General features: G+C 38.8%; 1 long non-coding RNA gene across 12 annotated transcripts in view; it reads right to left on the bottom strand.

Annotated features, from left to right (window-relative positions):
• The window catches only part of LOC127057833 (uncharacterized), a 156,153-nt gene that overhangs the window by 7,052 nt on the left and 131,628 nt on the right, over positions 1–17,473 (bottom strand). For 9 of the 12 annotated variants that reach the window (XR_007776199.1, XR_007776196.1, XR_007776191.1 and 6 more), the window contains one exon: positions 12,587–12,698. The exons of 2 other annotated variants lie outside the window; for them this stretch is intronic. This is a non-coding gene — a long non-coding RNA (uncharacterized LOC127057833). Of the gene's footprint in view, positions 1–12,273; positions 12,351–12,586; positions 12,699–17,473 lie in introns of all 12 variants that reach the window. One more of the 12 variants, XR_007776192.1, reaches the window with a different exon arrangement.

Here is a 17,473-nt window from a genome sequence, read left to right as displayed (position 1 = left end):
AACATTTCTCTTCGGGAAACATGAATTTTCATGCTGAAAATAACTTATGCACCAACACTTTGAAAAGTTTTTTTTAAATAATGTGGAATAAACCAGTATATGCAAATTCAGGTTAAGCACTTAAGGGATATGCAAGACAAAGGGCATCCCAAACCTCAACGAGCAGCCTACAATTATTTTCCAGCAATGCAGCCACACTAATGTTTCCAGTTTGTGGAAGAAAAATTCTCTCCCCTTTGCCTTATAGTTTTCACCTTACACTTTTCCTATTCAGAGGGCCTAATCAAATGAGAACAAAGGATGAGAAAACAAGTAGTTTGGTGACACAGGACTAGCCTAAGTAGTTGCTTGCTAATCCAATATTAGATTTATTTAGCATAAAACTCTGGAATCTATACTTCCATCAGTGCATGTGCAAATCTTCCATTTGCACAAATAGCATGGGTTCACTTACGCCCTTCTAGATAATAGCCTTGTATGACAGCAGTTGAAATGAAGCCCATCCTACACAAATTGTCCTACTTGAAATTATTGTCTTAAATCCTCATATGTGAAATATTAGCAACACAACCTCCAATATGTGGGATTTGTCTGTTTTAGAATTTTGTTGCAAACTCAAAAGTCCTAGTTCAAGTGAGCCTGGCCCTGTTTATGGTTCACAGCACCTTAGAAAGCAGTCAGGTGTCATTGTGAAACTGGGAGAACTACTGAGGCCTTGAGTGAATTTTGTTTTGTGCTCTTGGGATTGTTAAACCTGATAACTCAGAGCATAATTTTCGTGTGAAAACTCAAATGGATCAGTGCTGAAGAAAACATTTGTATAAGCCCCTGCAATCCAAAACTGCTGAGTTTTGCCCAGCTCTGGTTATTTCATAGAATCACAGGACTGGAAGGGACGTCGAGAGGTCATCTAGTCCAGTCCCTTGCACTTATGGCAGGACTGAGTATTATCTAGATAATCTCAGACAGGTGTTTGTTTAACCTGATCTTAAAAACTTCCAATGATGGAGATTCCACAACCTCCGTAGGTAATTTATTCCAGTGTTTAACCACCCTGACAGTTGGGTTGGACATTAGGAAAAACTTCCTAATTGCTCTTGCGGCAATTTAAGCCCATTGCTTGTTGTCCTATCCTCAGAGGTTAAGGAGAACAATTTTTCTCCCTCCTCCTTGTATCAACCTTTTATGTACTTGAAAACTGTTATCATGCGCCCTCTGAGTCTTCTCTTCTCCAGACTAAACAAACTCATTTTTTTCAATCTTTTCCCACATAGATCATGTTTTCTAGACCTTTAATCATTTTTGTTGCTCTCCTCTGGACTTTCTCCAATTTGTCCACATCTTTCCTGAAATGTGGCACCCAGAACTGGACACAATATTGTGGTTGAGACCTAATCAGCATGGAGTAGAGTGGAAGAATGACTTTTCATGTCTTGCTTAGAACACTCCTGCTAATACATCCCAGAATGATGTTTTCTTTTTCTGCAATAGTGTAAGTTTTGTAAGTTAGTGGATTGATTAAAAAAAAAGTTAAAGACAACAGGAGTGTCTTCATTGACTTAAGGGGCTTTGTTTCAAGCCCTAAGTATCTAACATTTAAAATAATATAAATAATAGTACTTGCAAAGTCCATAAATGGATACCATTTACAGTCATTGCAATTGTTTAAAGACAGCACTTCACTGGGGCCAAATTATTGCTGTCAAACAACAATGTGGTGCTGGGAGAGAAGTGCCATGGTAATGAGTGTCATATAAAAACCAAAATAGAATGCAACCGAATTCTGCCCGAGAACACCCATCCAGGAGGTATCCATATTTTTCCTGGGCATAGACTACTAGTGTTGCTGCAGTCCAGAAGGAATTCAGAGGAGGTATAGCAGTACAGGTCTGGTGACATGGCTCTTGAAGTCTTTTGTGCACCAGATAGCAATGGGAGAGCATCACTGATGGGAAAATATGCTAAACTGTTTGTAAGTTGTAGCAAAGGCCTCTGCTGAGTATTTCCCCAAGTGCAACTAGAGGCACTGTCTGATCCTGTCCTCTGAAGGCATTACGCCTCCAGGCACGTCTGTTTGCCCAGGGCACCTCTTCCCCCAGATCTGTGTGGCAGTGCCTGTTGCAGCCTTAATTTGGCCTTAAATGTTTTTCTTGGATAGCTCAAGGATGACATCAGTTAATTTACCAGGAACGTTATTGTTAAATTGGATCCCCTGTTTTTTTTTCTTTTTATGTGATTAGTTATTGTTTGTGTTTGGTTATCAGCAGATGATCTATATGTACAGTAAGAGCTTTGTAACCATGGTGTTACACTCAGATAATGGCTCGAATTGTGTTATGATTAAAAAAAGATGTTTGTGCTTTGGTCATGATTATTTTATCTCTGCTGCAATCTGTTATTTAGTGCACTTCAGACTTTGAATACAACAAAGAAAAAGTAATCAGCAGTATATGACTTGTATATATTCTGTACAACCTGTTGATATACCCACACCAACATGCAACCAGACCTAGACACAGAAGATGATAAAAGTTAGGGGATACAACATAATAATGTACTGTACATTATAAGGACCCAATGGTTACTCTCAGTCATCTGTGGTAGTACTTTATTTCCCACATAGTCTTGTGAAGCCAATAAGATTACTTGTGGCATATGGGACTACACAATGTGAGCAGAAATGTGTCCTAGATCTGTAGGAAAGTTTTAAAAATCAGTAAAGGAAGCAGGCCTAATATCAATGTGGAAGTTCTCAAAGTGGGATGAAGCCAGATGCACCAAAGATGGGCCTTCCTTGACCTCTGGGGGAGAAGGTGTTTACTACATGGGGCTCTCAGAACACTTCTGGATGATCTATCCAGATCATGATACTGGTATTCAGCTCATTTGCACAACGGGCACTCTTTATGAACTAGAAGTAAAGTACTCAGATCCTCAGTCACAAAACTGTGTCTGTTTTCAACTCTCTTTCTGTAACTTTTTGTTTTCTCAGGTGACTAGGGCTCTAAATGGACTTATTCAAGTGTAAGTCTTTATATTGAGAATAAAGCTTTTAGTAGTTAAACATTCATTAACAGAGTTAAACCACAGCTTCAGGTGATAGAGAGTAAGCAGATCTTTGCCAGTGTTCAATGGTGTGTTAGATTCTTTGTGTCAATTATTCATGATGCTGTTGCTGAAGGCTCTAATTTTACATAAGTGAAAGTCACAAGGGAACTGTTATGATGCTCGGATAAGAAGAGCACAAAAAAGAACATTATATCAGTCTGTACTAAAGACGTAGTTAGCTATTATGTTTTAGTATTTTGGAGTCAGTCTTTTAGAGTGGAAATATAAAATCTTTTTCAGAAACAGAGTTTCTCTGAGAGTGGTAAATGGAAAACTAAAATCTATTTGCTTGTAGAAACATTAAATGGTCTCTCAGACCAGTTTCTTCATGTCTTGTGAGTGTTTTCCTATAAAACCCCCTAAATGTGAAAAATGTTGACTTTCTCAAAATATTTGCCACAACACCATAACATAGCTACTCATTTTTATTTCAGATTAGATAACTTTGCTACCACCCAGTTATATACCCAAAGTTCGCATATCTTTCAAAAAACTACTGAAAACGCACCTAGCCAGCTATCCGGCACTGTGTCAATTTGTTCTGCAGTGTATTGTGTATATCTATCCTTGCCTTCAGAAGATAAGAACTTTTGGGGAAGAACTCATCAGTAATTTGGTGCAGTTTACCTACTGTATATCACCATGCATGCTTATGGCACTTCACCTGCAGTACCTGGAGTATCAACAAAAAACAGTGCTTAAAGTTAATTCTAATTCAAGTTATTTCCCCTCAGTCAATATAAAAGTGAGACAGTAAAGTAGCACAGTGATTCTGGCCCATGTACTGGAAGTATTTGGACATATTCCTGTAGGAAAAATGATTCTGAAATAAGCGTCAGGTGAAAAAAATCCATGATAGATGTAAATTAAAATATACTTCCTCCCATACAATGTGAAATGTTCTTTCTCCTGTACAATATGAAAGTAGGTCATGCTTTGGTAAGGCATTTCCCTACTTTTTTCCCCCTTGATGTACATACATTGAAATACTTTCTAGGAGAATATTTTAATGATTCACCAAATTTTAATCTTTAAGAATGATAAATGAACAAATATTCCCCTTCCCCTTAATGACTTTATAGAATCACAGTTATAAATATCTTTTTCTAATCTAAGTACTCAGGTTACAGCCATCTATATTTTTATGGAGAATAAGTTAAATTGTTTTGGGCAACTTTTCTTCTTTTTCCATTCCATACTTAAAGAATGGCATAAAAATGTAGTTCCATGAATAATACAACTGAAATACATCCTGAATGGCTGAAAAGATTGCCAATGCATAGTAATGTAGTTTAGTTGATTTTAAATTACGGGATATAGTAGAAAGCAAATCTGTAACATAATAGCCATTCAAGATGCATTTGTCAAGAAGACAGTCAATCACACGTTACATAGTTATGGATCTTGACCACATAATACTGTGGATAATTAAAACACTTAATCCTCTAAACTATTCTGGGATTGACTGTTTTTTTCCAAATGTGGAATCAGGCATTTATTTATCCACATGGTAACTACCATGTACAGTATAGCTGAATATACGTCAAGATGTACTCAGTGGGCAAAAAAAAGATAGAGAAGTTTGTATGAACTCAGTTTCCAGAAAAGAACAATTATCAACAGTCTTCAACAACTGAGACAAAGCAGCCAGCACTACTACCAAATTGTCCACTAGGTGTCACGAAATAATCAGACAAGCAGATGAGAAGCAATTATACATAAAATGTATCAGTGTTCCACATAGATGAAATGCTGCTTTGATATGAAATCTGTTTGAAGAGCAGATGTGGCAAAATGTCATGAATCACATGAATGCACAGACTGTCAGAAGTGTATGGGAACCTGTGCCATCACACACAAAAGCTGCTGTTAACCATATTGTATGCCATGTACTGGATTCACATGCAAGAATGTAAATGTTCCATCAAATATAGTGTTTCTGAATCAGACATGCAATGTTGGCAATTCTCATGATTTTATTACAAATCTCACAATATATGTTCCTCTTGGTGCCCCAGCTCTGGGAGTCATGAGATTAATCTGAATTTCCCTTTCATGTCCTGTCCCCTCCACCTCCCAAAAAAAGCAAGTTTCTAACATTCATGGTTGCAGAGAAAAGCTTGAAAACATGGATCCTAATGGCTCAAAAAACTGAAGATAATAAAAAGAACCTTTTTTAAAAAAAAATCATGTAGAATTTTGAACCCTGAGGATTCACAATACTATACAAATATGCATGCATCAGACTTGTGTGTGTGAGGGTGGGGGAATTGTCAAAAAATTCGAAGTAAAGGTAAATGATGCCTGAGTAATGGCCAGATAAGGGACAGGGGGCTAACCCTAAACTCATACTCATGTAGTCTCACTGAAATCAGGCACCTTGGCCCCAAGCCTTCAGTCTGATCTGTGTTGTAAGAACAGGGAATTTTGTTTCCATAATGATTTCTTTGGTAAGACTATGGTTTCATAAGTGACACATTCAAGTTTAAGGGCCTCACTGACTCCTGTGTCAACTGTGTGCACACAAATAAGCCTGCCCTTTTTCACATTTATAATTACAGGCTTGGTACATGCCATATGTTAAATTAAGACAGACAGGGCAGACGAAAGGCAGAAAAGCTAAAACTCCCTCCACCCCCAAAATTTCATTGTGATATAAATACGCAGGCAGTGTTGCTACCTCTCGAATGAGATTTTAAAAAGTTAACCATAAATAATTTTTAAAAATCCCTCATCACTGAATGAACGAGTGCTTTAACATTATATTCTAGCTTTTTAAATGTTTTATTACAATTGGCTATAAAAATTGCTACATATCTAGTCATACATAATATATTACGTGCACATGTCTACATAATATGTGCATAGGAAATATTAGAGCAGGCTAACCTTTCTCAAAATGTTGACATTTTAAAATTGATTATTCTTTCAAAATTTCCTTCTCTTTCTTGATCAGCTCAATTAAATACAAACACCCCTGTCCACGCACAAACACAGGACCAAATAGTGAAAGTATAAATATGATATTTTCCAATATCTTTTTATCATTAAGATGACTTTGCCTGGATTGTTAAAAACAAGTACGTGGTCCTGCAACAGTGCTTCACAAAAATTAACCCCCCCCACAACTTTTAAAATGTCAGTGATGTTATTTTGGTTTTGAGAACCCTGAGATGGTCTCTGTTTCAATATATAAAGTGAAATCCTTCCCTACTGAAGTCAATAAGAGTTTTGCCATTGACTTCAATGGGGCCACGATTTCACGCAGAGTATTATCCATGCAGATACAATTCACAAGAAAGACCTGTGAGGTAAATATTTCCAGTATAAATCCCTAGCTCTTTTGACTGATAATGGAATTAACATCTACTGAAGTGCAATATTATTCATTCCAATCTGCTTTGAAGCAGGTTTTCCACTACTGATCTTTCATTGGCCCATAAAGACCAAAAATAAGACATACCCATTTTATTCCCAATTATTATGATTGTATTGATGGTTGTGTATTATATATTTTTTCCAGATTATCAATTAGCCATGAAAGCTGTTTATTTATTTTTTACTTTGAAAGCTAGTCCATAGTAAACTTCACTGCCTTTAAGTACTTAAAATAACATAAAAACAGCCTTGGAAATGTGAATGCATAGCAAATGTGTTTTGCTTTACCTTAGCTCCTGATGCTATAAGTCTAAAATACCTAATACTGAAGAAAGGCAGTCATTCAAACCTCATGTCAAGAAAGCCTGAATGTCCATAAAATGAGATTAATTCTAAGCAGCAGTCTACAAGGACCTCAAATTTGTACAGGAAGGGCTTATAAAAGCACAAGAGCTAAGGTTTAAATGTCATAATCATCAGTATTTCATTTACAATACATGAATCTTAAATGGTATTCTGAATAGCCATCAAATATTAGTATCATGCATTTTTGTTTCATCCATCTCGATTAATATTAATATTAGAAATGGGTGTGAACAAATACACCCAGATCTGAACACTCCAAAACTCTGGGAAGTTTGGATTCAGATGAGAATTTTGTTGTTCAGGCCTATATCTGGTTATTACTAAGCAGGGGCGGCTCTAGACATTTCACCGCCCCAAGCACGGAGTCATACAGCGGGGGGCGCTCTGCCGCTCGCCAGTCCCTTGGCTTCGGTGGACCTCCCGCAGGCGTGCCTGCAGAGGGTCCGCTGGTCCCGCGGCTCCGGGTGACCTCCCTGGGAGGTCCACTGAAGCCGCAGGACCAGCGGATCCTCCACAGGCATGCCGCCGAAGGCAACCTGCCTGCTGCCCTCCTGGCGACCGGCAGAGCGCCCCATGCGGCATGCCGCCCCAAGCACGTGCTTGGAGTGCTGGGGCCTGGAGCCACCCCTCTTACTAAGCTACATTGACTTTGAATGAGAGGCTAGACTCGGCCTTTATTCATGAACGAGCACAGGGAAGGAATCGGTTAATTATTGTTCGCCATCTGCTTTAGCGAATCAGGACTTTAAAGAACCTCTGCTGCAACTTGTGTAAAACCACAATGCACAAAGAGCGATAAAGGAAAATCCTGTTTTCAACTACATTTTTCTTCAGCACACACTAGAATGGTAAATATTTTGTGGTTAACCCCCTCTCACTCTCTCACAACACTTTCCTCTGGACAGTGGTCTCTGTGGTGCATACCACATCATTTAACATTCCCAATAAAGGTGTTGCAATAGCACTGTGGAGGAGCATTAGTGGTCTGCCTAATAGCAACTTAGTCATGCAAAGCCAACCCATCAAACCACAAGGTCACCTTTCACATGGAGCTCAATAATCTGGAAGCCCTATCAAAGCTGCCACCTGTGGCCTTTTCCGTAATACATGCAGTCAGAACAGAAAGCCACAGTGAAATCTTATAACTTTTTGTGCTTTCAGTTTTCTAGTCCAATATTCCTTTATCTCATGCAATCCAGGGTTCATAAGCTACCAGCCTCAGGTCTATGTAGTACAAGTAATAACATGGGGTCCCCCTTTATATGACCTTGTTATTAAAAAAAAGTGATGTACTGGCTTTTGGGGTAAAAAAATGGACCTGAACCCAGAGGATTCTTGCATATTCCCCAGAAAATTATGAGTATTTCTGAATCTACGTAATTCAATCAGGACCAAATCCTGAATTCCTTATTCAAACAGAATGCACGTTGACTTTAATGGGCATACTGCCTGACAAAGGACTTCAGGATTTGGTCCTCTCTCATAGGATATGTGGTAGAGAATCAGCTCATCTGTGTGCTGCATTTCAGCTTGCCTTCCCCTTGTATTACGGAGTGACAGTAGCTACTACATAGCTGAAGTTGCAGCTGAGTTTCCATCATAAAATTCATTTTGGCTCCTCTCTAAAATCCACAACAAAAGTTATATTTTCTCTCAAAACTGGTAGTTTATATTTAAGGTTGAGGGGAAAATTTTATGGTAAATTTGAAGTGAATTTTTTTTTTACATAGTGCACTCAAAAACAAAACACTGTAAAACTTTAGAGCCTACAAGTCCACTTGGTCTTATTTCTTATTCAGCCAATTGCTAAGACAAACAAGTTTGTTTCCATTTATGGGAGATAATGCTGCCCACTTCTTATTTACAATGTCACCTAAAAGTGAGAACAGGCATTCACATAGCCCTGTTGTAGCTGGTGTTGCAAGGTATTTACGTACCAGATATGCTACACATTCATATGCCTCTCCATGCTTTGACTTGTAGGCACTAAAGTTTTACATTGTTTTGTTTTTGAGTGCAGTTATGTAAAAAAATAATAAATCAACATTTGTAAGTTGTACTTTCACTATAAAGAGATTGCACTACAGTACTTGTATGAGGTGAATTGAAAAATACTATTTTTAAAACCTTTTCTTACAGTGCAAATATTTCTAAATAAAATGACAATATATAGTGAGAACTGTATACTTTGTATTATATTTTGTAATTTAAATCAATATATTTGAAAATGTAGAAAAACATCCAAAAATATTTAAATCGGTATTCTATTATTGTTTAACAGTGCAATTAAAACTGCAATTAATCTTAAATATTACAATTGTTTTTAATCTTGCTATTAATTGCAATTATTTTTTAAGGTTTGACAGCCGTAATTTTTTTTTAACCTCAAAAGTCTCACAAAGAGATTCCAAGCATGATGGGAAATGTCCCTGATTTTCTCTTCCTCTCCCACCCCGAGCCATCTGTGCTTATATATTCCCCATAGGAACATAAGAAAGGCCACACTAGGTCAGACCAAAGGTCCATCTAGCCCAGTATCCTTGTCTTTGGACAGTGGACAATGCCAGGTGCCCCAGAGGGAATGAACAGAACAGATAATCATCAAGTGATCCTTCCCGTTGCCCATTCCCAGCTTCTGGCACAAAGATGCAAGGGACGCCATCCCTGCCCATTCTGGCTAATAGCCATTGATGGACCTATCCTCCATGAACTTATCTAGTTCTTTTTTGAACCCCATTCTCTGAAGACTTCCTGAGGAATATAGGAAGGGATCCTGACTCCTGCAGACCTTATGAGATCTGCATGGGGTGTGGGATAGAACTTGAGAGAAAAGGTGGCTCATGGCAGAAAGGCCAGAGGGGCATCATCCCCCTTCCTGAGGACCTGCTGAGATCAGCAGAAGGGAAGAATCTTTAATAAGGCTTAGAAGCCTCATCACCAACCCACCCCAAGCTTTTCGCTTATTGAGCCGCCTTCTTCCCCTTTGAGCATTAGGAGGATCACCAAGACCATCCCAGCCCCTTGCAATCCATCGTAGGCTTTTTTCATCAGACACAATCCTGTTTGGGTTTTGCCAGAGCTCTGATGAGCCTTCTGTACCTATGGAGAGAGCTCCAATTTACTACAGATGGTGGCAGGAGAAGGGACTTACAGGTAGGCAACTGCGAGCTGCCTATGGCTCAGGTCATGGTAAGTAAGGAAGAAAGAAGGAAGGATGGTTTTTATGGTTATTGCAGACACCTGCGGTCACGAGACCAGCTCTACCACAGATTTCCTTCATGACCATGTATAAGTCTTAGGGCCAGTTTTAGGCACTAAAATAAGTGTGCAAACTCCTGCCATCCAAATTTTGCCCTGCTCCTCAATTTTACAGGTAGGGAGCTGCAATTCTATACACCCCTTAGGCTCTATAGGAGAGGAGCCCTGATCCTGAGGGCCCAGATAGATTCATAGGAGTAGGACTCCTACAGCAGTGTCAGTTTGCTCTAGACTGCGCTTGGAAGGTTGGCTTTAGGATTGGGGGAGTGCAAAGGGCCCCTTTGTGCTCCCTTCTTCAACTGGGCCTAATGGTCCTTTGCCATGCATCTGCCCCAATGTGTTTGTTTCACTTTTAGGTATGTAAGTGATCAAGTAAATAGAGAAATACAAATCTGAGTCTTCAAGACAGAAGGGGGGTTTCATCCCCTCACTGAAATTCAGGAGCTATTCATTGATAGCCACAAGCCGCTTACTGATGAAATTCAGATCCTGGCTTTGAGACGTTAATACTGGCATAACAAGTCTATACTCAAACTATTCTTTCAGCGTAAATTCATCCCTCATGAATGTCTGAGGTTCAGCATAATGTCTCCAAATATCTTCTGATCAACAAACAACAGCTATTTCTGTAAACAAATCATGATATTCAGCTTGTTATTCCCACTCCATGAAGTCACTAAGTCAACATTTATTGAAATTCTAATGGCAGCGTTGCATCAAAATTTAATATGCACATTCATTCCTGGGCAGTACTGCATTAACACTTGGTTTCATACGTTACTATTTATCATTAGCTTTGTCTTAAAATGAAGTTCCATCTATCTCCCTATATTGAAAATAAAATGTCCTCTGCTAGCATGACCTCAAAACCCCTAGGAACACTATTTGCACAACTGGCGGAGAAAGAAACAGCCCTGAGTATAGGGAAGAGGAATTATCTACAATTTATTGCTATATACTGCAATCTGTTTGATGAGTGAGGCTTTTAAAAAACAGCAGTAGTTATTTAATATATAGTAAAAAGATATTTTCCAGTAGAAACAGAACATTTCCTTTCATTTGAGAAGATAGTTTCTACTTTGTTTTTTGAATGAAAGCAGCAATATATTACCTGAATTTTGTAAGGAGAATCAAAAGAAAGATACAGCAGGCATACAAAAGCAAAGCCTACAATAATTCATTACCGGCAGTTCTTGTATTTACAGAAGGATACACTGGGAAAAGATTTATGTAGTTTCCCCATCACATTATGCAGTGAGAGAGAGATCATATTAAATGACATTTCTACCGACATTTTAGGGTTAAGTTGCTCAATTTATCAAGACGCTGTTTATGGTGCTCTTTTGCATTGTATATCTTAAGTTTTTCTTGTTGGAGAAGTGTGATCCAGGCTTCACACTTGCTGAGAGTATTATGTCTTTTTGCTGTTAATGCTATGTACAGGAGAATGGAGAGCTGATAATATGCACATTCCATCTATGATGGAATGAAGACCTCACTAAGTGCAGTGAAACAGTCACTAAAGCAGGATGGTAAGAATGGTCTTCTGTCTAAAGGACTGGATAGTGGGTCAGGAAATATGAGTTCCCTTCCTGGCTCTGTTATGTACTTCCTGCATACTTAGAGCTAGTTACTTAACCATCCTGGGCCTCATTTTTACCATTCGTTAAATGGGGATAGCTACTTCCCTACCTCACAGAGGTGTTATGAGGTTTAATTTATTAATGGGTTAAAATTCACTATTGTGCAGATGGCCAAAACAAGGCCTATGCAGCACTGAAGTCCCACTTAACCCCTCAAAGCTTAAGTAGAACTTCAGTGGTGCATAGCCTTGTGTTAGCTCCTCTTTGCCTAAGGTCTGTTTTCACTCTAATGTTTGTAAAGCCCCTTGAGAGCTTCAGAAGCGACAATGTAAATGCAACATATTCATATTATTGTTATTAATTTGAGAGATACATCTTGTTAGAAATGCTGTTTTGTGCTCCTAAGATGGCAAATTTGCAGGATCACAGTACTCCTTATTAAACAATGCAGAACATTTTATAGCAAGAGGTCTTAGAAGCATGCCTGTTTGTAAAGAATACAAATGAGAGAAAGAAATAATATTCACTGGAGAGAGTCTGTCAAAATACAACACAATCACACTGATTTAATTGAACTCACAATATGATTATTTTGCAGCCTCAGTGATGAATGTGATGAGGTGTTGTCTTTTTGGTCTACACAACTGCCATTATTACCTATAAAACCAGAAAATTAATACTTTAAAATGATCATTAATTTAAAGATATATATGGATGCCCACTTTGGCAATCAGCCAAAATATGACTGCCTTGATGAATAAGACTGAAGCAAAAGTTCAGAGGTTTTTGAGATGCTGCCAAAATCGTTTTTGCACTTGATTGCTGGAAATTATCCACTATGAATGTCTATGCAATTGCAAGAAATTCATCTGCAGTGTGATTGTCATGCATACCTTGTCAATTCCTCCATACAGAAGACCAGTCGAACTTCTTTCATTTTTTTAAATTTCTATTAGTGAGATTTCCATAGATAGCTAGACACAGATTCGCACCATGTCACACTTCCTGTTTAGAAGAGAAAAGAAAAAAGAACAACATTTGAATATCACTGGGAGGAAAAAGGCTGAAAAACATCGATAGAATTGTTAAATGCAGACCTTTCAGTAATGTTTTCCGCATGTGTGAAATTTGTTCCAGCACAAGATCGACTCATCACTTAAATCCCATTTTGAAGGCTTTAAGTGGGAAAAATGATGCATAGGCCTTGGTCTGGCCCTCCACACAGGCACATATTTTACCCTAAATGAAGCACTGTGATTTGAATTTTCTAAAACTATTGAATTTAGCTGCTATAAACTCTGAAAGCCTCAAAAAAAAAAAACCCCAAAAATCTCAAGTCTCTTGTACTTTTGCAGCTAAGAAGTTTTTTTTAAATCACAACCAGAAAAAAATGTCCCAACCAGTACTTCCTGTTATCAGCATGGATAACTTGTTTTTAACCCTTAAAAAACAAACTTTCAGTATACATTGGAACACACAAAATAACAAATAAAAGGAACTGCAGTCAGGTTAATCAAACAAGCAAGAGAATTCAATGCAGCCTGCATAAATGATTATATGTACTGTTCAGCAACATGTCATAATATTCTCAGTAGCTTGTGATATTGTTATTTGTGGATGACACTTCTGAATGGGCTTTCATTATATCCACCTATATAATTCACTAATTATATACATAAATACAAACATGTTGCATGTTGAAAAGTGAAATGTTTTTATTCTCCTGCATTTGGGGTGACCACACAACGCTCCAGCAGCGATGTAAAATAAAGCTCTGTGTACGATTACGCTGGGTCATCCCAAGGAAGCGAATGTGCTATTCCATTCTTCCTCTTTTCACCATGTTGTATTCCATAGATTATCCACATGTTATAGGTTCCGATGTTCACTCCGCTTAACTCTGCTGTTCCCTTTTCTGAAAATAATTTTTTTCAGTTTTTTCTTCAACTTTCCCCTGCCCCCAGTAATGCTACTCTGTATGTCCACAATTACATACCCAAATCCCTGCAAATGGGAGACATCTCTTTCTATCTTGGCTCTCATATGGCCCTCATCACATAGCATGGCAGAGCAGGGACTGAACCCAAGGCACTTGAATCCTACCTCAGTATCCTATCCACTAGACACTTCCAAGCAGGTGTCTACAGTATGATCCTCTAATAGAGACAGCTCTTTAGAGAAGTCAATTTTCTAATGCCCTGTCTACACTATAGTACCACTACATTTAAACTAGAGAGACCTACATGAATCTACAGATTTGTAAATTAATTAATTATTTTCATTTCTGTCAAACCAAGAAACTGTGATAGCCCTGCATTAGTGTAATTAGTCCCAACTAACATGACATCATTACACACACCTGCTGCTTTCACACATTCCAAATTCTTTCTATATAATCTAAAATCAGGTGACTGAGATGACCTAGGTACTAAACACTTTGAGACAAATCCAGACGTTCTGTAAGTAGACACATCTCCATTTAAGTCCATGGCATTGCACCAGGTCTGACTTTGTTTCATTCAGGAGGATGAACATATTTTGATGTACATATCAGATAACTGTGCTGTTATTTTATAATTGTATTTAATACTAGAGTGGTGTAAGGTAATTTACAGGAAGCAAAGAGATGTAGTGAAATCCTGGTTCCATGGAAGTAAATTGTAAAACTCATAATGATTTCAATAGGGGCAAAATTTCATCCATGTTTCCTGCCTTTAGGAGCTCCATTCTGTATCCTAAAGCAGTCAGAATACAACTGACTCCTCTTGGAAAGTCCTTTATGATCAGATTTTCAGCCCAGATATCCCTTTTATACACTTCCATCACTGGGAACTGCCTTTAACAGGGAGACATCCAGACAAACACCATGACAAGGTTTCCGCTATGCTTGTTCATTTAGCGTTTCTCTCGTATTTCTCCACACTTACATCTTTTCAGAAGAGAGAAACATGGTAATTTTTCCTTTAGCAGAATATCTGTTCTAAAAATGCCTCTGTTCTAGAACTGCCAAATCTTTTTCAAAGCCATTTTGGCCAATTTTTTACATCATGTTCTCTCACATGCTTTGTTATCAGATGTGGTTTCATATCTATATCAAACCCCACATTCCTCATCTCAGTTTCTGCAAAGATATCAGGCATGTTATGTTTTTTTAAGCTTTTTCCCCCCCACAACCTTCCAAGCTCTCTATTCCAGTTTTGCTTCACCTGTTTCATTATTGCTCTTTCCATTCCATGACTTATCTTGGTAGTTGTCTGGCTATGCCGAAAGAATGACAGGAGACATTAGATATGGGTTTAATCAGGCTGCAACTTTATTATTAGATGTCTGGGACTAACCGGGCGGATAAAATGTGCAGTGCAGGTGAAAACCCCCATAATTCACTGAGGGGGGGGAGTGCTTTTTTCAGCCTCCTCCGCCCCTGCGTTTTCCATTCATGTCCCTTCAGCAGATCCACTGCCAGGACCCTCCGATTCCAGCCAATTTATGTGTGTTGGGGGGCAGCTTTCACCAGCTCCCCCACTGTTCATCCAGGTCCCTCCAGCAATTCCCTTGCCGGGACTTTACCAATTCCAGCCAATTCCGGGGGGGAGGGGCTTCCACCAGCTCCACCCCCCCTTTTCATCCAGGTTCCTCCAGCAACTCCCTTACCGACCACCCCCGCTCGTAGGAGGGGTTAAGCTGGACTATAATGATGGGGGGTTGGGTCCCTGCTGTACCAATCAGAGGAGTCTCCAACTGCCCCCAGCTTGCTCAATTACCAATCACCTCTCCTTAATTCCTTTTCCAAGCCATTTATCCATTCTTTTGTGCTTCAATTTATGGAGTACCTGCATTGAACATCTGCTATACACTTAAATAAAGAGTTGCAAGATATGGCCTACCGCCCGTCATGCTGTGTATGAACAGTGCCCACCTGAACCTGCTGCGAGGAAGGCGAACCCCTCCCCGACCCCACACAAACTGCACCTGGCCAATATGGTGGTAAAGGAAAAATTAACTGGGCGGCTAATATAATGCCCAAGCAAATATAGCTAAACACCTTCCATATTTGTGACCTAAATAGAGAGGGAGGTGGGTGCTGCCCAGCCTGTTCCGAGTGAATGAGGGGAGGGGGCAGGTTCAGGCTCATTCCTAGACCCCTCATTCCTTGGTGGTGAGTCATCCACCATGCTGACTGCTTTTCCAGCAGTTTTACATCTCCTCCCCTCCCCCAAGCCAGAAAGCATTGCCCTCTTCTCCTGGCCAGCCAGACAACTCCCTCCACCCTTCCCCCTGCTTAAAGTGCACGGTGGTGAATCTCCCACTTGTTTCCTTTGACTGACCTCTTTTATTGTTGTATCTGTAGTCCACTTAGGTACTAGAACCCACTGACTTATTCTTCTCATAGGCTTGCCATCTTAATAGCAAATTTTTACTTTGTTTCTCCGGTCAGATCAGCTCCTCCCCTCCTTCCTTCTGGCAAACATGATACTCTGCTTCCTATTTAAATATTTAACACACTGTAAAATGTGCCAATGTATCTGTTTGTCCCATTAAACAGCTGGATGTATACAATTTGTGTATTTTTAAAAATAGGATAGAATGGTCTCCAAAACTGAGGTGGGAATCAGCTGGATCAGCCTTAGTCAGCCATGTGCACACAGAGAATCCAGAGGCTGATACTCTGAAGCAACATGGGGATGAGATATCACCGATAAAAAAAACTCTTCCATCTTAACTACACTAAATAAGTACAGAGAGGGTATATGTTGGTGTAGTTTCCTATAAAGATTTCATAGGCATGGGTTTGAGATTGCCATGTTATTGAAGTAGGGGACAACACTACAAATGCATGAGAGTAGATTTACTCATATGTGAAAGTATTCTCATGATCAGGCCTTTAATTTCTCTTTCAGAATTTTAGGCATAAAATCAAAAACTAAAAACCAAAAATCCACTCCTTACTTTTACATTCCTAGTAGTATAATAGAGATGGGCAGATATTTTTGTTGAAACCATCAGAATGTTTGTAACAATAAACACAGGATTCATTCTTTTGTTTCCTGATTCAGGAAAGCATCTCTATTCAGTAAAGCATGTGCTTATGTCGCATTGAACCCAACATAAATGTGTGCTTTCTGAACTGGGGCCTTGGTGCACATCAAAATGTATTGTTTCTCAAGGTAAACGAATCTTATTGTTCAAGAAATATTACCTTCTTCAATGGGAATTATGTGAACAATGTGGAAAAAACAGGATGCTGTACTAGGCAAAGAGCAAGGGCGTATCAACTATAGTATCTGAGACATGAAAGTGACACATACTGAGACTAGATAAAAACAAAAGAAATACAGAGACAAGCCAGACAGCTAAACAATTTGTTCAAGGAAAAAATCCCAATAATTAATACACAGTATGCAGACCAAGTATTTAACACAATAACTTATTCTGTTTATTTAATATCTGCACATTATGGTATTGAAGAGAGACATATTTAATTTTTAGCCAAAGCCCCACAGTTAGTTGGTGGCTCATCACTAATCCATTGTACCAAAAAAAAACTAAACTTCAGCTTCAGGATTAATGGCTGAGAGTGGAAATCAATGTGGAATTTTAACTTAAATGGAGTAAATAATTTTGGAGGTGAAAAGATGAAAGAAACCTTCTTATCATTGAGAGTCTAAATTCTGCAAGCTTTGGCATGCAAGCTTAGGAATTTCTTGGATTTTTATTTGTGTTTGTTCCATTCTTAAAGTCATATCTGAGAAGTATCTGGGCCAACTGATCAGTTCGGCCCC

The sequence above is a fragment of the Gopherus flavomarginatus genome, chromosome 1 (assembly GCF_025201925.1).
Source record: "Gopherus flavomarginatus isolate rGopFla2 chromosome 1, rGopFla2.mat.asm, whole genome shotgun sequence".
Lineage (NCBI taxonomy): Eukaryota > Metazoa > Chordata > Testudines > Testudinidae > Gopherus > Gopherus flavomarginatus.
This window is presented reverse-complemented; position numbering and strand designations above follow the sequence as displayed.